General features: G+C 37.9%; 1 long non-coding RNA gene across 2 annotated transcripts; it reads right to left on the bottom strand.

Annotated features, from left to right (window-relative positions):
* Positions 1 to 26042, bottom strand: LOC140333273 (uncharacterized). Of its 2 annotated transcripts, XR_011921314.1 has the most exons (4): positions 25890 to 26042; positions 2353 to 2481; positions 1908 to 2025; positions 1 to 159 (listed from the first exon to the last, which is right to left on the bottom strand). It is a non-coding gene; the product is annotated as an uncharacterized lncRNA (long non-coding RNA). The 2 variants fall into 2 exon arrangements; XR_011921313.1 differs by lacking the exon at positions 1 to 159 and having other exon boundaries at positions 166 to 2025.
* Positions 26043 to 26419: the final 377 nt, after the last annotated feature.

Below are 26419 nucleotides of genomic sequence, written 5' to 3'. Positions count from 1 at the left end.
ACAAAAAGACCTTGCTTAGCAATCCAGTATTTTATTTGCAATGTTCTATTGTCCTTCAAATATTAGTAAAATATTGCAGTTGTCAAAATGATGTTTCAAGTGTTTTATTGCTTTTACATTTCTATAGAGCAATATATTATACCTGTATGGTATCATCATCTGAAAAAAAAAACAAAAAAAAAAATGTTCATGCCATGGCAGATTTTAAAGAAGTCACAGGTATTTTACTTTTAGCTACTACTTTAAAGTTCCTCCTTGCAGAATTGTTGTAAGCTTCTCTCTAATGTAACAGTTCCCCAATGATCTATCGGTTGTATAGACTTGTATAAACTCCTAAAATTGGCATTAACTTTTAAGTAAGAGATTAGTCTGTCCAGTTACAATAACACTATCCCTTTTTTTCTTTTTGAGATTTAGGTCAGCTAATACAAAACTAAAATAATTACAGCCAGTGGAATAGGGGGCACAGTGGGGCGCAAATAAACACCTCAATACAATCCTTCATTAGGTCCAGAGATTTTTATTGAATATAGACCAAAAGGAAAAGGGCAGCAGAGCAGTTCTGGTTCATGTAGCTTACAATCCAGAGGATTCTTCTCCTAAGTGCATCCTCAGGTGGAGTGACTAAATGTCCCTTAAACTGAACAACACATATTCTGTGTGTAAGCCATTAATAAAAAATCTTCCCACTCGAATGATTAACCTGATTTCCTGATTGCTGGCTCCTGTCTGAAACAACCTCCTCAGTTGGGTCCCTCATCCCCTCAGGCCTCTTGACTAGATATCAGCGTGCTTCTTACTGTACTCTCCCCCTGTCAGGCAACCCAGAAATGGACCCCTGGGTGGGCCAAGCCAGGGGCCCCAGGACACCCACCCCCACAAAAATCCTTACTCTTCCATTATGGGGGACCTCCCCTCTCCCAAATTCTCCTGACATGTATCTCTTTTGAACTACACTAGGCACCAATCCTATTTATTGCATGAAGGCGAACACCTGTCCTACCTATCGACCGGAGAACCGATTCATTAACGAAAAGAACTAAAACACTACAACCTCAAAAAATCTAGAAGGTTCTAGGCTCAGGGCACCCCTATTCCCCTATTCCTCCACTTAAAGGGGCACTACACACTGTTTAGGGATTGTTCAAGAAATGTTATATAAAAAGGGGAACAATAAAGAGCTAATAACAGCCAGGAGCAGTAGTCTTTTTAAGTGAGGGGCCACCCACAACTTAAAATTGCTTTATTTCCTCCCCTGGAGAAAAACAATCATTTAACCCTTGCAGTGTGGAGGTCATGGCACAGCACGGGTAATTTTTGTATTTTTTATAGATAGGTAATCATAAGCACTGTAAAGCAGAAGTGTTGTTAAATTTTTGAACATAATTTAGCTAATCAAATATACAATTTTTTTTTTATAATCTAGGCCTTTGACAAGGGCATTTAAATTATGTTTATGATACAAAGCATTATATACAAATTAAATAAATGTGTATTTTTTATTTTGTGTGTTGATTTGAGTGTAGTTGAAATATATGAATGATGAAAAAAACAATTAACAGTAGAAGGGAATGAATTAGGGAAGGAAGAAGAACAAATTAATGTTAATTGTTTATAAGATTTTACATAGCAAAAACCATATATTTGATTTCTTTATTTGATCAAATTATTAATAATTGCATGTTTTCTGGAACTGACATTATGTTCAGATTAATAAAAGGACAAATCTTTGATCTGAACATAACAACTAACCAAAATGCATTGTAACAATATTACAAAGTATTTATGAATAAGGCTTCAGCCATGGGTTTATTTATAGAAGAACTGCTAATAGGGATCCTGACATAAAGGCTTGATTTATCTACAAGTTCTCCAAGACTGGAAAAGATAGACTATCATAAGAGAACCTGGGTGATCCAATAAACCTGGAATGGACATCAGATTGCCCTTGTGTTGTAGCTCCTGAGATGGGCTCCTCTTCTCTCTCTTGGCTTTGTTGGTCCCAAGACTCCATCACAGCACAGCCTAAGAAAACACAAATATTACATATGTGCTCAGTTTACAGTTTAAATGGCTTACACTGGGTGGCAATAGTGCCCGCTGTAATTTTACACAGTGCAGCAGAGGTTGATACTTTTCAGTTTTTCACAATTTACTACAGAAAATAGAAATTAGGCAGAGCTTACATGTAATTGGAGGGTGCATTTTCCTGCCCTCCTATGTTGCCTTTAAACCAAAGGTGGGTCATGTCACCGCTGCCCAAAATCACAGTGCCTGGATGTGCAGGATGGGTTGGTAAGTCTTCTCTGACAGTTCTGCTCCTTACAACGGACAGACAATGAGAATACTTACCAATGCTTACTGTGACAGCCAATAGTATTTCCAGCAGCAGTGACCTCTCTTGGATTACTGATACGTTCACTTGTGTATAAATACTGCTGGCTGCTTTGATAGGATCACTTAAATACCATTGTTACTTTCCTGCAAGAGATACAAATTCATAAAATAGTTCCCTGTATACTGTGATTTTCAGACATGAAAATGTTAATGAGTGGTAAACCCAATGCTCTGGGTATAAAGGAGCGTTCATATGTTGTGGTAAAGAGGGCATTCCACATTCCTTGATGGTAATAGGAAAGGAAGCAGTGATATACAGAAAAGTGTATTGATTTTATTGAATTGTTATGTCAGCACATTTATTTGCTGCAGCTGCTTCTCACTTTACTGTCCAGTCACAAGCGTGGGCAGAGATAAGATCTGTAAGTGTTACTTGATTACTTGACATGGAGAATAAAATAGGTATTCTGCTCTGCAGGACAGAGCTGTGCTGTGTGGTGGTGCTGTGTAACTGGGTGAACAGAAATACAAAGCATTGCCATTTAAAACAACTTCCATTTATGAAGTGTATCTGTGTATTTATTTGTTTGCCTGGAGTTCAGTTTTAACATGCACATAAACCGAGGGCAAGCTATTCCCTATTGTTGCCTAATATAATAAAGCAGGACTCAAATGGTCATGTGCCTTAACCCTTTTGGACTTTTCTTTCCCAGCATGCACATTAGAATACATGAAATTCACACTTTCAACATCCAAAATGGTATTTTTTTCTGAAAACAGAGGCCTATAGATCTAAATAATGCCAGTTGCAGTTTTTTATGTCACAAGATGTGAGCACAACTTTCCAAACAAACTAACATGTACATGGGTATAGGGACTTTTAGGGTGGTTTTTTATACCGCTTATGTCATGCCTTGCATGCTGTTTAATCCAATCAAACGCATACTGTGCTTGGTAAGCTTCTAACCTGGCCAAAATGAATGTGTACCCCAAAATGCTTTGATCTAAGTGCTGTCTGGTACATTGCTTCCATGAGAGATTAGGAAACAAACATGTAGAGCATAAGGGCAGGTTGAGTCTCGCTTGAGAATCACACAATCCCACGCAGCTGGAACATTTGCACCACAGCATTGGTTCTTAAAAAAAACAGCATTGGCACATTTACCAGCTGGTGCCAAGGAGTAGTACAACCGCTCACTACCGCGCCTATTTATTCCTTATGGGACTGCTGCAGGGAGACACCATCATGTACACCTCAGGTGTGAACCTAGCCCAAGGCCTGCTCTATATCATGGAAACAAAGCACAGTTCCTTGTTCAACCACAAGTTTGTTCACACACCGATACAAACAACAGTACACATTGTTGTCAGTAATAAAGAGTAAAGGGGAAGTATTGCTTCTTTTCAGCAAGCATAATTATATATTTTAAGTTATTGCAGTGTTTACAGTGTAATATTAACTCAATTATACAATTTGGTTTAGTGGCTTTCATTCAAGTATGTGTTATTTATTGTATCAAATAACTTCTTCTCTTAACACTCCAAACTATTGTGTAGCACTGCACAGCAGGAAGCAGAGCAAGCAGAGTTGTAGCAAGTATGGCTACACCAATGTTCATATATAATTACACATTATACACAGAAACAGTTTTTTATCTGCATTTTTATGTACAAAGGTTGGAATATCCCTCTGTTCTTATTGCAACTCTTATCAAGGACTGGGGTGGGGGGGACTTCTACCTTGCCTTGGGTCCCATTCTGCCCTAATCTATCTCTGCTAACAAGTTATTAATGATGCAAACTTTTAAAAGCACATGTTAGGTTTCTTTGTCTGCCATTATAACATTCTGAGTATGGCTTTAGAAAACCACATATTTATACACAAAGCACCAAGAGAAACAATTCTTAATAAAACAAATATTGTGTTGTTTTAAAAGCCTGCATCTTTATTAACTTAATGTGGATTTCTAGGAAAACAGCTGCATACACAGATGAAATACATATATAGGAGCTGTTTTGCTGGAAAAAGTATTTGTATTTCTGTGCAATCACTTCTGAGAGTTGGAGACAACTAGATTGATAATACCACTACATACAGTTACAGAATACAGTGGTATCCTTACTGCACCTCCACCCTACTGACCAGAAATGAAAGAGCAGCAGAAGAATGAGAAAGCCTGAAAAAAACAACCCTGAAATCAGTTCAAATCTAGGTACTTACCCCCTTTTCCTATAAAACCTTTATAAACAGGTACCCACACTAGTTAGATTTAAATATGAATTTGATGATGTATTGATAAACACAGTGCTGGATTTCACACCTACTGCTGCTATGTCTAATGTGTATAAATAAGATAGGTTGATCTGATATCATTGTGAGGAGCAGAAATGGAAGATGGTGGTGCAGGACTGGAGATTCAGTAAAGAATGGTGAGGCAGAAAAGGAAAATTTAGAGATTCCCTAGCCTTGTGAGTATGCATACTGGCCCAACTTTGGACTTTGCTACTACTATGAGACAGGGTTTTGTAGAATGACCCACAGGAAATGGTGGGCAAATAGCACTGAATTTTGGGCTTGGGTATAAGGTGGTAGAGTAAGTCTGTCTAAGCTGAGCCTATGTATAGTATAAAGTTAGGTTTATAGAGTCTTAGGCTACGTACACACTTGCAATAATTGTAGTTGGAAAACGAACGATTAACGATCGATCAGCGATTATTCACAATTATTTTGAATGAGTGTATTGTGCACAATTCTGTACATGCTAAAACGATTCCATCGTTCAAATATAATCCACCAGTAATGTACACACACAAGATTCGATCGTTTGAACAATGCAGGAAGTGACATGTACAGGAGAAAGTGTATCACAGAACAATCCACGATCACTGAATGACCATACACACTATAGATAGCGAACGATCGTCCTTCAATCCGATCCGCCGGGATGGTTGTTCATTGCCAGCGACATTCCTCGTTCATCAGCGTTGTTGGCCAGTCGTTGTGCACTTTTTTTGTTAACAAATATCGGGCGATCGGTCGTTAGTCATTCGTTTCCAACAATAATTATTGCAGGTGTACGTAGTCTATGAACAATCCTCACTGCACTGTTTTGCTGCAACCTTCTGGGGACAAACCCCACAGTGACAGACCACCTCTGTGCAAATCTCAGTCAAAGATCCCAGTGGCAGACCTTGTTTAGAGACACTCAGTGGCATTTGGTGATCTGGATAAATAAGGATTAAATTTAAGGGCACATGGACAATTATTTTAATCAGGAGGTTAAAAGTCTTTTTGAGGGGTATATAAAAAAACTATAATGTCCATAGTCTAAGCACAGATGCACCTTAAATGCTAAACTTTCCACAATGTTCATGGCTAACAAGATACAAGACTCCTACCATACTATGCTCTCTTTTTACCCCAAAGCAACCATTTAACAGTCATTGTTGACGATTTGGTTTCTTCCTATGACCTTCCGCAGTTTGTAATTTTTTGTTTTGTAGACTTAGTCAAGTATTTACTGGATTGCATGCTATAAGCTACAGACTGAACACCTAAGGTACCTTACTATATGTAAAGGTTTATAGTTCAAAAAGATCTCTGACCACTTCATCAGAAAAACCACAGCACAGTATCCCCTGGTTTGGACTCCACTGAATCTAAATGAGTAATAAATATATAATATGTATTTTTCATTCAGCACATTCACCTCCTCCCTCAACCCCTCACGTCACTCTTCATTCCCCACGAGCCCTGATTAGCATGTTGGAACTCAGAGCAACTGGCGTCTGATTCTCCTCTCCCAGCCAAAAATTGATTAGACGCTTTCTGGAAATATGTGTAGCTAAACCGCTATGCTAATTGAGGGAAATGGAGTTGTGTTTTTGCATGCTTCTGCAGTGATATCACTCCTCCTGCACTGCTTTATGTTACAGCCTGTAACTGCTTCAGTGCCAAGCCATTAGGGATAGATGCTCGTAGGAACAAAGGGTTAATCAGAGAGAACAAAGTGTGGTCAAATGTCACAACTCAACCCAGCACTGAACCTGTGATGGCAGTCTGCAATTAGGAAGCCACCTAGTTTGTAATAAAACCTGTATGTGATTAGCTGGAATTGAAATCAGCATTCTTCATAGCAGCCCAGCAGTGTGTGATCCCTTTCTAATCTGTAGTCAGGAGAGCACTGTATACTATATATCTTACACTGTGATCATGTCCTGGATTTAGGAGATCACTGTACATTATATAGACATACATCATTGTGTGTTCCTGTACTAATACATTGCATTCAAGAGGTAACTATGCAATATATTGACACCCAGCAAATGGCCCACTGCTGTGCCCACTACATTTTACAAACCATGAAATAGGAAATATTTAAAAATCAATGATTAGTCAAACTAACAAGAGAATAATTTAGGGACTGGGTGAAAGGTTTAATGCAAAATAACACTTTTGAATAGTTTAATAATACATTTTTAAAGAGTTGTATCCAAAAAGAGGGACTTTTTTTTATGAAGAAAGAATGAAAGACGGACTTGGTTCTGAATGAGGGAGGGTTCCTCAAAATCAGGAACAGTTGGGAGGACCCGGCTTTGTGAGATCCTGTCTTAAAATATGTAGTTAGATCACTGTATACTATATAAACACTTTTTACTTTGTGATCCTGTCCTATTAAAAGTATTCAGGAGATCACTGTAAAATATTTAGACAACAAGCATTTTGTGATATTGTATGATTATCTGTAGTTAGGAGATCACTATACATTATGCATACGCCCAGCACTATTTGATGTTGTCCTTTATTATGCAGTCAAGAAATTGCTGTACAATATATAGACATCCAACACTGTGTGTTCCTGTCCTGATACTTTGCAGGAGGTCATGTTACATAATACAGACACCCATTTTATACCAGCATCTTTGTGATTCTTGTCTATATTCTGCCGTTAGGAAATCACTGTACACTATGTTATATACTCACAACCAACATTGCTTGATCCTTTCCTAAATTCTGTATTCAGAAATGCAAAATATGTTATACAGAAGCTTCACACCTCCCTTATAGATCATGGCCTGTACTTTTGTTGTTATGTGATGGATTCACATAGGTTTAATAGTTTGGTGTTAAATGAGAAAAAAATTGCTTTAGATAATAGAGAACTAAAATGTAAACTTTTGAAAAGCTGGTAAGCAAAACTGTTGAATTTACAGGAAGGAAATGGGAAAGGCTTGTATTACAAGGAATTAGGTACGCCTCTGTTATAATGCTGTACTAATCCTACAATTTTCTTTCTCAGGTTCCAGTTTTGCAGCTTTTTAAATGTGGTAAATTTCAGTAAATATGGCAAGACTGAATGAATGTATAGCATCATGGAAATCCCCAAAATAGGTCTAATTCCACAAGGCCATGTGAAGTTAGTGGATTTAAGTGTATTTCTACCATATAGCCAGGTTGTGTGATCAAACAATTTAGTTTAAATCTAGAATATAAATATGATTATTACAATTTCTGCAAGGTGGAAACTTAATAATATTTATTCAGTTAAAAGAATTTAGTAAATATCTAAACAGGTATCCTAAGGGTTTCAGGGGTCCAGGGGTCCCCTCTTCATCATGGTTTGTTATATTTGTTTTACAATAAAAATGGATTCTATGGGTTGGAAGGGTACCAACTAGTTTTGGCAGGCACTCCATTCAGTAGCTGGTGGTTGCAACAACCAGCTGCTGTTGAGTGAGCTTGCTAAAAATGACAATAATATGTGGTGCCCTTCCAAACCATAGACAAGGAACACAGTAGTGACATATGGGCAGATAAGAAGAACCACAGTAAACAGTGGGAAACCAGACATCAGAGAGACTTCCAGTAAAATTATAAATGTTGGTATGGATTTAACAAAAATCAGACGTATATATATATATATATAATTATATATATATATATATATATATATATTTAGTTTTTGCATCTATGTATGCGCATTTTTCAAATTTTTTTCCTAATAAATACTGCAGATGATTTACATATAATTCCTAACTTCCTACTGCTGGTCACCTCACTTTTGTCAGCCTTACCTTTGTCCTTCTGTGCTGGATTACAGAACTCCACCTATCTTCACCCCTCTTCACATATATAGATACATACAAATTTGCTACCTGTATGCACACTGTGGGCTTGATTTAGTAAAGCTCTGCAAGCTGGGTGATCCAGGAAACCTGGATGGATTAGGATCATTTAAAAATCATTTACTATTAGTTGGTGAATGTTTTCGATCCATCCCAGGTTTGCTGATCACCCAGGTACTCCCATCTATCTTCTTTAGTCTTGGAGAACTAATAAATCAGGCCCATTCAGTGGGGAAAGGATTCTTGGTGGAGATGTAGTCCTGGAATCATGTCTCCATATATAGAAATTTACCTCTCATTTAAGTCTGTGGGGGGGATATGTTCCTTCTAAAAACACATGAGCAATGCCAGTGCTGTTATAAAAGAAAAAAATCAGTAATCCATTTACATGAGCTCCTAGGAGTCCTGTATACAGTGTACAAAATGACCCCAGGATTTATTTTTTATGCTGTTTTTTTTTTTTTCAAATAGGTGTAATTTTTTTCAAGTTGCTTTTGTAAATGAGGACCAGTTTTTTAGAAACCTCATTGACTGCAAGGATGCCTGAATAATTGTTGTAACATAAAGGAAGATCAGCTTGATTCTTTTAGTAAATCAGGATAATTCCTGACCAAGGTTGCTACAGAAACATTCTGGGAATTTTGCCAAGTTAGATGTAGATATTTTTGCATCTTTGATACATTACTTGAGACAAATCAATGTGCTTTTGGCCAGCTATATACACAAAGATAAACACAGGTCCCTGCAAGCTCCTACAAGAAACACATAACCATTTCCAATGTTCAAACAGGCTTAAAGGTACTTTGCAGTCTGTCTTCATGCTCTTATCCTGGGGGACCTGACTCAATACAGTATTTTCAAATTGTCTGACTCGGTGCTGGGAGATGCAGATTTATGAGGACAGGATTTCGGGAGCTGAGGCTCCTTTGACCCAGAAGGGGCCCACAGGTCTGAGTGGCAGCATTAGAGAGGGGCTCCCTGGTTGGGATTGTGGGGGAGGTGAGATATGTTGTGAATGAAGAGTTATAGATATTTTCTTAGCCCCTGATCTAACTATTTTATTGTAAGTTACCATGCAGTCATATAGCAGCATCACTCCATACCCAGTATTGTCTTATATGCTTATGATTGTTGAAAATAGACCCAAGCCCATCAGCTTCAACCTGCTAGGGTGGTGACCCACAGGGTAAAAAAGCAAAACCTCAGTGACTCATATCTAATGTAACAGTGGGATATTGTTTTAAACTTTTGAAATTACTAAAAATAATTTACTTTTCTTAGCATCTCCTCAGTAGCTCGCACAGACTATGACATTGTGCTCGCACCCTTTAGTGAGTACAGCTGACTGATTGCATATCCCACATATATATTTACCACATTTGTAAAGTGAAGTTGGCTGGCCTAGCTTTGTTTGGTTATTATTAGTACAATGTACTTTCAGACCCTGATCCCTAAGATTATAAATTATTTGCCTGAACATACATTGCAACAGCACATGGATAAAGTGTGGTCTAATCCAGATTTTATCAACAATCCTTCATGGGCACAACAGATGTACGCTGCCCACTGTACTGTATATACCACATGAAACCTTGGATGTGACCAAAGTAAATAGTCAGTAAAAAAAAATTGGGACTTGGTCTGTTTGGCTTGAAAATATATACATTTTGATATATGCAGTCAGTGTAGCAAATGCATGGGTACAGCTGTGTGCCAATAATTCCCAGGTTATGTCCTTGGATGGAAGTGTAGTCGAAGTTGGTTTATGGCTATTCCAAAAAACCGGGTATGTGCATATACAGTGTTATAAGGCATGGCAGCTATACCTGTATTGACTACCTGCCAATGGTTCCCTTAGGAGACATTTGGATTCAGGTCAATATAAGTCTGTGCCAAATATCTAGGTGTGGAAAAGGAGCTGTATTATATCATAAAAGAGTTCTAATTAAAGCGCCAAACTGAACATGACACTACATTACTAATAACCACCATGTTTGGCGTGCAGGATGTGAAATAAGTACATGTGATACTCATCATTCGTGTATATCCTATAGCCCAAAAATCTCCACCTAGTGGAGGGGAAGCAAGGAGCAGGACAGCAAAATAGCTAACTAATTTTGCCAGACCTTCCTGGCTGTTTCGGGGCCTTGCTTCTACAAACATTCCTCCCTTCCCCAATTGAAAAACTTAACAGACCTCAGATATAGCTGCTGCCTCATTGTGCTGTATGCCAGTCAGTTTTTATGCCACATGCGATAGGTGGTTATGATCCGCTTCATGTTCTACCTACCTATTTAATGCTTAGGTAGCTAAATATGTTTAATAGCTACATGTAATCTCAGTCAGATTACTTTTTGCAGCAAAATTGCAGTGTTTCATTTAGTCTTATTACATAGAGTTGCTCTTTAAATCTCTTTCCATGTTCTATAGTTGTGATCAGACATGCAGACGGGTAGTTGTGCTAATATTTCTTCTCACAACTTTTACTCTTCATGTTCGCTGACCCAGTGCTGACACCTACACAGAGATCCATCACTTCTAATCTCTCACGTTCTGCAGCCTTCTCAGTAGCCGTCTTCTATCCACATGTCTTTCATCAGACACATACAGGCCTGTCATGTCTACATTGGTACATCTCCACTTTATTATTTAGGCACAGTTGAGTAGTAATGAAGGTTAATATTCATCTAGCTCAGGGCTTTACAAATGGCCTCTGTGGGGGTCTCTGTGCCAGCACTCCCTTCACACAGAGTATCTTATATAGAAATCCCCTTCCCCCAGTGCATACCAGCAGAGGTTGTAGACAGGAGGTTATGTGAAATAATGTGAACATTTATAGGGATGATATATGGAGAAACATGAGGGTTGAGTTAGAAGGGATTGTGCCAAACAACAGTTGAATTCACAGTAAATGGCCTCCAGGAGCCATGATTGAATTTAAGGGTAGAAAACAAAAACAGGTAGAGGTAAAGATGAGGAGGCCTGCAATGCATATTTAAGCAGTTCCTGTTTTCAGGTTACTGTAGATATCAGCACTAGTCCATCCATTGACAAAATGAAGCCGCTATAATGTAACAAAAAAAAAAACATCTAAAAGAAGAGGTTAGAAGTTATTACCTGGCCCACCACTGGTGTCTTGGATCTTCACTCTTTAAAGAGCTGAAGTATCTAAGGCATCTGAGAGGCTTCCGGGAGTGTTGGATGCATCTTCCCATTTGTACGCTGTTGTTCCACCTGCCAATTGCTGTCCCTACTGTATGAGGCAGGAGAAGTTACAGCATGCAATATGGAACCAGGCACCCAACATTCAAAAAAGTCAAAGACTTCTTTTAACCAGAGTCGCTCTACAAGAGAGTAAAGCCCCAAGATACAGGTGGCAGAACAGGTAAATGCTTTTTTTTCATTTACAACAGGAATTCTTTAAAGCAGACAAGTATCAATGCAGGGCAACGCAAAAAGTTTACTTCAAACACCCCCCACACTTATGCACACAGAAACACAATCACTTTTCTGCCGCCCTCTTCAGATGCCTGGAGCAAAAACATTTCCTGTATCTCTGGGTATAAATTAGTATGTGAGTCATTTCATCAGCACTGGGACACCTAGTGCCGCTAGTGCCATCACATGGGATTAGGGGATAAACATACATCTGTCCACTTTAAAAATGCAGATTTTCAAGTTAAATTGTAGCTGTTCAAACAAAGACCAATGTGACATAATCTGAGGAATCTGTAATTGTTGGATGATTTCCATTCAACATAAACATGTTTGCATGTTTTTCTTAAGTAAAATGATTATATATCAGCATTTCCTGTACCTGGAGGCATCATTTTGATATTTTCTGGCATGTATAGTTTGTGAACGTATAAGCAACTTCTCTATGTGGAACAATCCTTAATCCAAAAGAAGCCAGAATTCTGCAGTTTATGGGTATCCTTCGATTTCAGGGACCCCCAAAATATTTTGTTATATTTTAGTGGCTTTTTTTAGCTTTCTCAGGCTTGGAAAACTAGGAGTCACTTTGGGCTTGATAACTTTTTTTTGTTAATATGGTGATACTGTGATGATTAGTAATGTCAAATATAGAGTACAGAATAAAGTGGGTCAGAGTGTATAATATGCAGCAAAGCATACAGAGTTAAGCAGTCTGTTTTATAATGTACAGTGAAGCATACGGGGAGGAACCATCTGGAGTAAGTTATGTACAGCAGGCCATACCGGAAAGAGCTATATGTAATGCACACCGAAGCATTTAGATTTAGTTAGTTCAGTGCAATTCAATTTATATCACAATATAGAGAAGGAAGCTGACTAGAGTATTTACAGGTATGTGGAACACGTGGAGGGGGAAGATTCTTTCTAAAAGTATGAACTGTAAAGGATAAGTAAATGATTGAATTATAAATAAGAATATATATTCCCACACAACCCTCTCCTAATCATAAATTATTCAAAGGCCTTGTGACATCCATGGATTAGAGAGATTCTAAGGCTGATTTACTAAAGCAAATGAAAATCTTCAGTTAATAAATTGAAATGAAGAGAGTTCAATTATCCAATTACATTAAAAAAAACACATTTTTCATTTCCACATTGGGTATTTATAGTGAACACGGCTACAATTTATGAGTGAAAATCCTTAACTACTTTAGACAACCCAGTTGTTTCCAATTGATTACCTAGCTACTAGCTGACTCATTAATCAGGCTATTATACTGCAAAGAGAGTTTTTTTAAGTGGTAAAATATGAATTCAGTTGGACCCATGTGGTTTTCTGGGCAGTGCATTATACTTTTCTTAACATTTAAGTCAATTTCAGTATATACAATTAGGTAATCTAGATTTCAAACCATGCAGAATGACACATAATATTCTGACGCACTTCCCATCACTGTTTCCTACAGTGGCATCCAGTTTTTATGTTTCCACTCAACCCTAATCTAGTCCACACAGTTTTAAAATGTATACAGCAAATTTTATGTCGATTATTTTTATTACGATGCATAAGGAGTTGATACTTTTAAAGCATGTAGACATTTTTAGGTATAAATGAATGTATCTGGTGAAAATCATTACTTCTATATCCTCGCCACCAGTATTTGGTGCTGTCCTAGGGCCTTCTTTCCATAAATATAGAAATGGTACAGCAACCAATGGGCCATTCACGGAATATCTATATAACCCACAGGTCTGATTTACTTAATGCTTTCTGAATTATTCTTTAAATAGTGCCAGTGGCAACTCGACTGTGCAGAGGGCAGAGAGTTAACCAATCAGTTTTGCTTATTCTATAGCCAGCTAAAGATGATTTCTGATTGTTGTGGCCTAGTGAACATAAACATCATCGTCTATGTGATACTGCATGAGTCTTTAATGTGCACAGGGATGAATACAATGGGTTTGATTTACTAAATAATACGGACCCCTTGCAAGGAAAAAATCACTGAGCTTTGTTAATGAGGTAAAGAAGTCATGCAAAGAAAACCCATTTGCCGGCAAGAAGGATTTTTACTTGCATTTTATTTTACTTGCTATTTTACTTACTCGATTGAAGTGAATTCAGGAAATCTTCACCTTTTATATTATAAATATTCATTAGAAGGGGGATAGTTCACTTTGCTAGATAAACAGCCTAATCTTAGTAACTCTGCCCTGATATGTTGATGGTCTGAGCATGAAGGACATATGTACAGATGTTCATGTATAGTGTTCAGCTGAGTCAGGGATGAGGACACTTGGAGCATTTGCAGAGACACTGTGATCTTGAATGGGAAAAAAATCACGATATAAAGTTGCTGACAATTTTTTCCTTCTACATTTTTACTGTTAAGTGATTACTTGGTACATATTATGTATTTCTTTCATATAACAGGGATAATAATCCATAACTTGTCAACAAGCAATGCCCACCAGTTGTACATTATATATTAGGCTGACATCGCTGGGTAATGCATTTAGAACTCTTTGACTTGCTTTACTTATACTTCTACTCCCAGCCAGAATTATCATGTGAGGAGGATTAAAAGATGTTCTTAAAAAAAATAATTGTACAACAATATACTATAGCTAGTAAGTGGAATGTGTGCCATGCTTTTCATATTTGTTTTTACTTGGGATGAGGTAGGGTTAGAACCTTATTCAGGTTTTAATTACTGTCGATAGCTGATCTCCTGATGACACCCAGTCACTGATACACAGAATGTCAGTGGTACCAAATAGAGTAAATGTCCATGATGGAATTATTGATATAAAAAAAAACTTATATTGACTAGAATTTGTATCCACATAGAGGGATCAGTGCTATTGTTTCTAGTGCTTTAGTTCATATCTGAGTGATCTGGTGTGCTAGGTTTGAAAAATCAAACTTCACACATTGTGGGCACTTTCTTACTAGTGCACCACCCTCAGAGCCATGTGGAAAGCATTCCGTGTTTTCTCCTGTTTAAATCCAAAAAACCCATATATTTTTATAGGGTCCCTCCCACTTGGTTCTTTTCTTGAAAAACTGATACACTTGAACATATAATATTGCAGGATAACTATATAAGACACTATGTTATTGTAATATGATATTATCTATAACATTGCAAGATAACAGATTTAATTTCAAAGCAAACATAACTGTTGATTATTATCATTCTCTCTTAGGCGGTGTACACACGTTAGATTTTTGTCATTGGAACTGAATATTCGTTTCCAACAACAAAAGACTGATTGGTGAATGAATGAGCACTGTACATACAGTGCCATTCTGCTCTATGGCGAGGAGAGAGAACTAGTGAGTGGCATCCCACGGAGCTCTCTTCCCTTCACCTGCATTGAGATCCTTCATCTTCTGTTGTTCATGTTTCACCCAAACAAATCCATAGACGACGTCGGACGGCCTCTATGCACATTAGATTCTCAATCCTAGACAAGCCTTGCAGGCTTTTATCAGCCAATAATCATCTGACATATGTACATAGCCTTAAAGAAGATAATAGAAATTTTATTGAAATTTATCTTAGATCACTGAAAAACTGTAAGCCAAACATGAGCTATGAGATTATGCTGGTGTCCTGTATGCAGTGCAGACACAAGACACAAGCAGAAATGGGGCAATGACCGAAGAATAAAATGAGCTTGGATTGTGGAAATAGAGAAAAAGGGTTGCAGGGATAAGTTCAAAATGTCAGAACTAAAAGTAAATGGACCCCATGACTGATATACCTAGTGGTGATATCTCCCAAAGCCTGTAAGTCTTGCAGCCTGGATGCTCTGGGAGGCTCATAATGAGGCTTCATCTTCAGGCAGTGGTAATATGCAATACAACTTTCCAGACCCCCACTCTACTTCTATTGTTACTGGCAAAGAAATCTTGAAGAGTTAGGGGTTCAGGACTAAGACATCAGGGCTAAGAGATAGGGGTTCCAAATCACTGGAAGCTGAAATAATGTACTAAGCCTCACATACAGTGTCACAGTGGAGGAGTACAATAATGTGGATAACAGTACACATCTTGCAGCACATAGTCAGGAGTCTTAGCGGAAGAGGGGAACAATGGAGACTTAGTAGAAGAGGGGAACTATGGAGTCTTAGTGGAAGAGGGGAGCAATGTAGGTGACAGTGCATGGTCTTTAGCAAATAGTCAGGGTTAGAAGAACTCATAATGAAGCAGTGGAACAGTTCAGATAACAGTATAAATCCCACAGAGCAGTGTTGGTGGTAGAAGAAGCCACAGTAGAGCATAGCAATGGTGCAAATGACAGCTTGCAGCCTGTAGGATAGTACAAGTGGTAGATGAAGCCACCATGGAGCATGGCATTGGGGTGCAAATGTGTGCAGATGAGGGCAGGGGTAGAGGAAAGCACTGTGTAAAAGGGATAGTTGCAGAAAACAGCACTTTAACTGTAACTCCAGAACTATAGTAGTAGCAACTATATATAGTAGTAACTATAGAACACATTCAGGGATAGAAGGATCCGCAGTGGATGGAGGTATTAAGATGATTAACAATGTACAGCTTGTAACACAAAACTGGGGGCTGATAGAGCCTCAGTAGATGGAAGTGTCTAAATGAGAACAGGGACTGGGAAATGATGCTAAATGGTTGCAAGAATTTTCCAGCCGTAATGACGAACCAGGAAATGCCCTTTCTCTTTATATTGTATAGGAAGCATATACATTTATTTTGTTTTATTTTCTGTAATTGCATTGGGCTTGTGTTTTTCGGCCAGTGTGACATAGTTCTTTGTCAGGTGGAAATCAATGTGGCACTGATGTGGCAATACGGATTTGGAAAAAGAAAATGAAGCTATTTAAAAATGTCTAAAGGATGCTGCCAATAAACTCTCCAGTATCAACTGTGGTGCATCTGTGTATCAGAAGGAACTGGGTCAGTGCCAAGATTTAATCCACTAACATGGAAACATCTGAATCCAACTCCCAGGACTAATGAATGAGCATTATGAGACACCTTTAAATGTGTCGAAGGTAGGGTTTGGAAAGATCTAGCCCTAAGAAACAAGGATTGAAAAACCCAATAATTAAAATCTTGTATAGGCTTTAAACAATACCAATATTATTGTAATTTCAAATATCATAACAATTATTTTTTATTCTTGAAAGTCTTCAGGACAATGACCTGCTCCATTTTCTAATATAGCTACTGTGCAGTCTCTCTATTGTATTGATGCAGTCTACATGTTGCCTTTAAAATAATTTTGCAGACATAGTCAAAAACTTTGTTTTGTGTTGTCACCTCCTGACTTACAGGAGACTTACTACTTACTACCAGACTTACAGCACTATATTTTTAACTTGTAACTAGTATAAATATGAGGGCTGTAGCCTATTGAAGATGAAAATATCAGGCAGCATTCCCATTAGCTGGTAGTTGTTATAGGAGGCAGGACTGGCAGTCCAATGACAACCTTTTTTTCTGTTCTGGTATTTCAAACCAGTTTCTTCCACACCATCATTTTGCTCCCTGGCACTGCCTCGACTTCCTTATTTTTCACAAGTGCTGGGTGCACATGTATGGTCGCCAGCAGAGAGTACACAGTCGCTGTTGGACAAATGATTCTCTAAATATCATCCTGTCTCTGCATGGATAATAACTGATATGTGCTCTAGCTGGGGAATAAATTATCCTGGCAGCTATCTTACAAGCAACGCCAGCTCTATCCCAGGAGTCTTCAAGCAAATCAAACACACCATTTTCAAGAAATGCAGAGGAAAAATCCTTACAAAAAAAAAAAAGGTGAAAAAAAAAATTATTAACATTTCTATGCAATTTTTTGATAGAGGGGATTAATCTGGATGTATGTCCTTTGTTAGTTAAGACAATCCCTTCCTAGACCTACCTGACCTATGTTACAGTGCTGGATTTACCCATTTTTAAAAGTTAATGATTAAGAGTTCTTCTTTAAAGTGTTCAGGTAGATGAAAAGTTGGCAATGGGTGAACTATGTTTTCATTTTTCTGACATTTGTCTTTAATAATAAAATACGCATGCTTACCCTGGAGAGATTTGGCTGTTTGGTTTAGTTCCACCTTTGGACACTGCTTTCACATTATGTCGCACTTGTGTTAACCATGGAACAGCTAGCATAAAAACTAAGTAATTAAACTTTCACTTGACTTCCTCTACCTCCCCGTGTGGCATGGCCTGTATTATCTACCCACAAGCAGTACACAAAAAAAATAAACACATCCGTTTAAAGCAGTGTTATCTTCTTTAATTGGATGATGTTGACATGTTATCATGTCACAAACCACTGGCATGTGGATTAATATGAACTATTTGGCAACTTGTCACAGTATTATTGCAGTGTGGAATAGCAAAACATCCCCGTATTAGTAACATGTAATTGTTACTGTTCATTGTGGACCTAAACAAAAGAAATACATGATCTAAACAGCAATATTCCATGTGTGAACATAATGACTTTTTTCACTTAAGCAGAAAAAAATGCAGTTAGAATATGCAAATTAATTAAGAAATGAAATCCCACTGATTTAACTCATGGACATACTTTAAAAAAAAAATTTCTGCATATCCCCCCCATCATCACTAAAGCCCAGAACATCCTATGTGAATATTGACTTTTCTAAAAAGTACAATTTGCTTACTTTTAGGCATCCCTATGTTCCTTGTGTCACTGCATTTGGGCCTTGTGAAAGGCTGCTTGGACATTGAATTGTAGGAGGTCGGGAAGCATGTACCCATATCCCTTTAGTATGTATTGTAGGGGAGTGTGTTGACATAGTGGGCATACGTAAGGATGTAGGGCATATATTTGTGTGTGGGTATGTAGGCAGGATTTCATTCTCTCAGGATTTTTGAGCTTCCAGCTCTGGTGTTTTCTGTAACACAAGGAAGTTTTTTTTGCTTTTAAAAGCCATTTGTGTCTTAGAGGAAGGGGGCTAAGAAAAGTGTATCTTCTATTTTCCATGCAAGGGCTGCTTTAAGAAAATTTTTTGGCTAAAGTTAGTCTTTGTACAGATGGTCACTTGTTACTTGAAAACATTATTTAGTAATTTTTTTTTCCAGTGACAGTAGAAATGAACAAGTATTGTACAGACAGTGTTGTTCCATTTTATGTAGAGGGGAGGGGGAGAAGCATCCCACTGCGTCCTAATAGTAAACTTTAGCTGTCCTTTGCAGTTTTTTTATGTTTAGCGATCCAGTGCATCAGAACAGCTGTACTAACACTAGATGACGGGTGACTAGATCACCCAAGACATTTACTAATGATCAGCTTGGGAGAAACAAAATCTAGATTTTTCTGGGACTTTATACTTTAAAGCATATCCTTGCTTACAATGAACAGCCCCTGGAGTTCCGGATCTCTAATGAGATTTAACATTGTGCAAAACTAGTGAGGGTGGTACGTGCGCCCAAAGAAGAATATTCAGACTTTAGATGATGTATACTGGCACCTGGCACTCCCTGCTGTTTAGAGAAGGCAAGGATTTAAAAAGCAAGCTTCCCCCACAGGTGCACATCTCGTATTTAGTAACGGATGATGGTGATACTGTATATCTGTCTGTCCTCATCAACATTATGGAACATCTGACATAGTATTGACTTATAGCCCTTGAATCCCAGTAAAATACGATGCTACAAGCTTGGTCATATGATGTTTGGAAAGTGAGCCATTCGTGACTGGCTTAAAGATTACACTTTGGGCAAATGGGGTAAGGTGCAACCCTCTGGGTCATTAGTGTGTAAGTGACCCAAAAGGAAGAATATCCACTGCCTTCTACCATTACCAACCTGATATTGAGCTAAACTTCCTGATTCCTTACATACAGTATTCATATTAAGAATCCACTAGAGGGCTCATGACACAGAAATGCTGCAAGCTGGGGTTACTGCCCTCAGGATTGACCCTAAACAGCTAAAATGTTTTTGGAGTTCCTCTTCAATTCTGTTGCGTGCAAAGAGATTTTCTGTGCCAGTGGAATTCAAATCAAATTGGAACCTGAGGCTACATCAAATAGTTACTGAAGGTGGAGTTATATTGCCTTGCTAAATACAGCTATGGTTACAAAGCATACTTTCCATATGCTTAGACTGGTGCAATAATTGTGCATATGTAAAAGGAGAAAGAGGAAAGTATCATATGGAACTCTGTTTAGCGAAGCTTAAAGACTAAATTACAGTGCCCATAGCAACCAGGTTAGAAGTTATATTATAGTGTTCTGGCTGCCTATCATGAATAAAAGTGGAATCCAATTGGCTGCCAAAGTTAAATTTACATCAGGGCATGTTGTGCTGCATATTTAAAAATATATTACAATGTGATGTTCAGTATAATTCTAAACTATAAATCTGTCACCATTATTGAATCTCTGTAGATGTCCTTCTGCATAATCTCCATATATATGCAAAGAAATTATTCCTAGTCAATTTTTCTGATTCAAATCTTCAGAACTTCAGTGCCATTTTATCAAACTCTTTCCCACTTGCTACTAAGCACCGGCAGGATTGACATAACTTTGAGCACAAACTGAAATGTTTTTATTTACAGCCGATTCACTGATCAAAGTGTAGTAGGTTAACATACTAACAGACTAACATAGCCTAATTCAATCAGATTCAAACCTATTTTGGAAAATTGCATTATTAATTTCATATCTGTTTCCTTGCTTTGTGGCAATACACCCAGGATAAGATATTTATTCCCATGACTCATTACCCTGATAGTGACATGAATATGGACATTGCAAAGCGCTGAATAATATGTTGGTGCCATATAAATACAAGATAATATTAATCGTGTTTCTTTATAAAAATAATTAAAGTGAAAAGTATTGTACTGCATAAGGTTTTGTGTGTGAGTCAGTTTTTTTAATTCTTAACCATGGTTATTAGATTACAACCCCAACATCAGGGAACTGCATATCACCAATAGAGAAGTTTAGGATACTGGAGCTATAACATATGCAGCTGTTTACATACCCAGAATTGTAGCGGACAGGCTGTACGGGAGCTGTAAAATATGCAAGTGGACAGGCTTGTGGGTCCCCACTGGTATGATGTGACAGAGAGGAATGCTGAGCTTGTTCATGATAAACATATGGTTTTATAGCGCACACACAATCATAGAGTGCGATGCGAAAAAGCCATGTCCTAGTTTTTGCCACACAATTGCAGAGAGCAAAGTGGTCCACAGGTACATAAAACAGATAAATGTTGCGTTTCCCCTTACACCCATATCAGAAGACAGCTGTTATCTTTTAGCACAGCCTATGGTTGCATCTGCAAAAGCGGAGAGTACATTTGTCCAGCACTGAGATATTGGCAGCCTGTGGTGAATGCAGGCATGAAGAAACATTGCTGTTTTGTCTTCCACAATATGTGATAAAGTCTCTTTGATAAACAGAATCAATAAGAAAGTAACAGACATCTATTTTGATGATGCCTTTAGAATCAAATTCAAGCTCCTGTGCTTTGCCTTCAAATCCCTCCACAGTTATTGTCCCACTTATATTTCTGACCTGGTAAAAAATACCCCCCTAGTTGCTCTCTTCACTCCTTTAATGACCTACTGACATCCTCACTCATAACCTCATCACACGCATGGCTCAAGGACTTTTCTAGAGCTGCCCCAACTCTCTAGAATGGTCTTCCTCATCCTATTTGGCTTGCTCCTACTTTCTGCTCATTTGAAAATAACATTAAAAACCTATTTTATCAAACTTGCCTACCCATTTTCTTCCGTCTTTTGAAACCGTCACTACCTCCCACCACTACATATCTACCCTCTTATTGTGTCTTACTTCCCCCACCTCCTTAATTGTAAGCTCTTTAATGCAGGGTCCTCTCCTCCTCCTGTATCACTGTCTATATTTGTCTGTCATTTGCAACCCCTATGTAATATACAGCGCTGTGTAATATGTTGGCACTAGATAAATCCTGTTTATTATTATTATTATTATTATTATTATTAATAATAATAATAATAATAATAATATTAATAATAATAATAATATTAATGCTTTGACACAGAGTTACTAGTAAACTGGCCAACTTTACACTGGTTACTGCAAATTACCAGAAGCCCAATATTCCGTCCTCTTCTCTGCAGGTGACATCAGCCCCAAGGCCCACAAGTCTCAGACTCCTGTATTCCCTGTTCCTCTCTGATGGCTGCCTTCTTGGAAACCTCTAAAATATTTACCAGTTTTTTTTTTCTCGGAATAAATAATAAAACAGGCATGTTATGTAGCCATAAGAGGCCATCAGTTCTTCTTCTACAGTATTTTTTCTGAATATACATAGCACCAAGAAAAATGTGGTAATCCCCGACTGTGCTAATTTACTTTTGACATCTAAAATAATCTGATTGTGTTTCCAGTGCCTGCCATGAAACTTTTTATTTATGTGTAGCTCCATATTTTACAGTTTATCCATCTTTCTCCCTCTACAGTTTATATTCCCTATGGTGTATATGTCTAGACTTCAGTTTTATCTCTTGTATAACATTGTAGCCAGCTCTTACATTCTAGTTTGTACATTCTGGTATTGTCCATTCATTAGACTATTCTTCACCCCTCTGTGTATCTGTATGTTTGCCTGTACCTCTCCCCTCTCTGGGTACCCCCTCCTCCCACTCATTCTCTTCTAGTGGTGACCCCATCCATAATAGGACTGGGTTGGGTTTTATAAAAGCAGTATGGAGTTATTTGGGGCCTACTGACCTCTGACCTCATCTCTCTCTGCCTCAAAGCGCCATCGTAAAGACGCCTTCCTTCCGCCTGGCGTTTTATAGAGACTCAGACCCCACGTGGGGAACATTTGCAGGGGCCCCTGGATTAACCCCTTTCCCTCTGTCACCGGAGAATAATGCAGTGTGCAACAGCCCCTCCAGAGAAAGATACAGATTATGAAATTGGATCTCAGTATTGTGATGTTAGATTACAACCTCATGTTTAAACCACTGTGATGTCATCCAAAGACTGGCCAGTCTCTTAAATAGCTTTGCTTTGAATTTTAGATTTACAGCTTTATTATTGTCCTGACTGTGCCATGTGCTAATAGATGCTGTAAATGAAAAATTAAGTTATGCCTTCAGCAATAAAGAGTATTTGTTGGGGGTTTCAGTAAAAAAAATAGATTTACTGGATATGTGCCTTATTTTAATTTTATTGTTTTCTCATTTAGTCTTCACAGATTGTGTATGCTGACTGCGTGATTGTGTATAACCTGCACATGCTAAACCAAATACATTTATATTCATATATAAATAGCTATATTACCTATAACTAAATTTTCACTTTTTTTGAGAACATGCAAAAAACAAAAAATCTTCGGTGCCCAAAACCTTCACATAGTGGGCCTGATTTATTAAAACTCTCCAAGACTGGAGAGGATACACTTTCAATGGTGAAGCTGGGTAATCCAGCAAATCTGGAATGGATCTGGGGCATTCAAAACATTTGCTAGCAAATGACTTTAAATAAATCTATTGCAGGTTTGCTGGATCACTTAGCTTTAATAAATCAGGCCCAATGCGTCCACCCTCTTTGTGAAGCTGATTTGACAAAACAGTGCACACAGGTCAGGACAGCTGCATTGAGGGAATCACTGCAGATGATAAGCTATTTTCCTGTTACAGAAATTCCTTAGCTAAAAGATTCCAGAGAAAGTAAGACCCAGAAAAGGAATTTAAAATTCAAACCTTTCTATTAAGGTCCACTTCATTTAAAGCACTAATGCCGCCATAATAACTATGTGTTTATCGCAGAGAGGTTTGTAACTTTTCAAAATTGCAGTGGGAATATGTTATTTTAGACACAAGTAGCACTTAAAAAAGGCAGAAAAGGTTTGCATCCATCAGCATTAACTGAAGTGGAGGCATACAAATGCTTGCAAGAAGTATTTTTGTAGGCAACTATAGGTTTTACAAACTTTATTTAAAGTGGAACTGTCCTTTAAAAAAAAAATACAAGCAGGCCTATTGTTTATTGCAGAAGGGATAGGAGATGTCTCTTCGGCAATAAAAAAAAACATAACTGTTTGCAATCTTTTCTGTAATACAGAGTGAGATGAAGATGTGCAGGTCAGTGTACAATCCTGGCATACCTGATTGCTGAGAATGAAATACTCAGCTAACTAAAGATCCGGAAACCGAAACCGAAAGAAGAACAGGTAAGGATGGCAGTGGGTGAGGAGTGGATTATTGGCAGAAAGCTAAGAAAATAGGAATTAAGGTTTACAAAAGTAAAGAGAAGGGGGCTACACCCATATAATGAGTTGTCCGGTTACTGAATCGGATGTGATGCAGAATTGCTGTATTTGACTTCAGCATCTCTCCAGTCACCAGAATGCCACCACCTTACAACCTCATCAAGTGGAACTCCCAGGAAATCCACATACAGTTATTCAGATTGTGTACTTCTCACCCCTAAACTTGGTGGGCTGTTTCCACATTCCATCTGTGAATTGCTGCTACACTTTGGAGTTCATTTTGGGATTATTAGTTTTAATATACAGTACTTTTCTTTTGTTCTTTTATCAGGCCAGTGTGCTTTTCATTTGAGTTTTTTATTTTTTCAGTATTGAATGTACCTTAATTGGTATTGAACCTTTGAAAAAAAAAGGCAAATTTATTGCAGTTTACCAGTCCATAGATTGGGTGCCTGTATTCGATTTCTTTTATTCAGAGTATTATTCCTAAATTTTCAAGATGACCAAATCACTGTTTTCTGCTAATCCTGTTTGAAATTCTGTAAAGCCAAACTTAGTGGCGAATCCACTTAGAGGAGAATGGTGAACCCTGTAACTACATACTGACTGTTTTTAGGGCTAGTAGCCAAACTTCTGTCCAAAAAAGAATAGGCAGCTGGGCTCTACCAAAAGGAAACATGTCCCAGTGCAAAAAAATAAGCTTTTTGTTGCAGCTTTGAGGACTTTATTGATTTTAGAGGTTTAGACTGTCAGAGGTTGATCGACCCACAGGGTGACAGTGCAATGACAGTGCAATGCTGCAATATGAACAGCCCACATTTATAAAAAAAAAGTCTGTATTATGAAAAATAAAAATACCACCCCTGAACCAAAAACATTATTTTTTAAAGGCAGCCTATCGGTCTGCTTCACAAGCATCACAGGCCATTTTAGTCCATGAGATGAAGAATGCATGGAAGGAATATGCTACATTCAACATCTACTACAGCAGCACCAATGTTTCAAAGCAGAGAAGAGCGCTGGTTGCTGATTGGATCACCAGACTACAACTCTAAAGTGATTGGTTTATGCATCTGCTAATCATGATGTAGAGGCATAAAAGCAATGAACACCGGTATGGGGCAATGGCTTCTTGACTGAGCTCTGAAGCGTTAAGTGTAGAAACCGAGAGGAGCGTTGTGACAGTCCACATGGTGTTTTTGTACTGCTTGGTCCAGAAATGGATAGTTTTTGTCTGTTTGTTCTGCTGGGCAGTGGCATAGGGAATACCGTAGCAACCAAAGCAGGTGGAGGGTTTCAGGTGCCCCATCCAAAATTTAGCTAGGGTCATGTGTTCTTTGTGCACGACTATTCTTTTCTTTTTGTTTCTGAATGAAATTTATGTCTGTATTATTAGCCTTATTAAGAAGAAAAGGTTCATAAAGATAAAATAACAAATTAAGTTAACTAGTTTACCAAATAAAGCTAACTAATTCACCCTAGTAAATGAAATGTATTATTGCACATAATACTCATTTGATTGCTGACTGAAGATCTTTATATACTGTGTGAATTGTGACTATATTTATATATATATATATATATATATATATAATTATTTTATATATATAAATAAATATATATATATATATTTAGTCAATCAATAGGCTCAAAATACACTGAAGACAGGCAAGGGGAGGTGGAGCAATGGATGCCTGAAACAGGAAAACATTGGTAACCAGAGAAGCAGTCAAAGGTACACATTTACCTTGTATTACAAAGCAGCATTGGCACTCATGCGGTGACATGAAGCACAGAGGGTCATAGAGAACACACAGGGTCACGGAAGGCTCAGATCAGAAGGCTTGTGAAGGCTCAGGTGGCATCACAAGATAAACTGCAGTGGAGTTAGCGAAGCAATGCAATTCTCAAAAGCAAAATAACATGCTGCTACACCTTTAAGTATTAGGGCCAATCAGAGTTCTTTCCTGGACTGAAACTGCCCACTTTTATTTCACTGTATGCAGTCAGTTATTCACTTTGATCATCAGTGTTGGGTAAACTGACCTGAGTGGCGCAGCTCCCTGCTCAAGGAACCCCTAGCAATTTCTGGAGGAACCCTGGTTGAGAAAAACTGAGCTGTACTGACCCTAAAAATGATGATAGCCTATTTACTTTGTATAATGCACTGAGTTGTCAGTCCAATAATCTGATGTTATAATCCTACACTATATTAAAAGAATCAAAACTACAATTTGTTTATATAGTTCATGTAAGATCTTGTTAAATTAGTAAAAT

Source organism: Pyxicephalus adspersus, chromosome 6 (genome assembly GCF_032062135.1).
Source record: "Pyxicephalus adspersus chromosome 6, UCB_Pads_2.0, whole genome shotgun sequence".
Lineage (NCBI taxonomy): Eukaryota > Metazoa > Chordata > Amphibia > Anura > Pyxicephalidae > Pyxicephalus > Pyxicephalus adspersus.
This window is presented reverse-complemented; position numbering and strand designations above follow the sequence as displayed.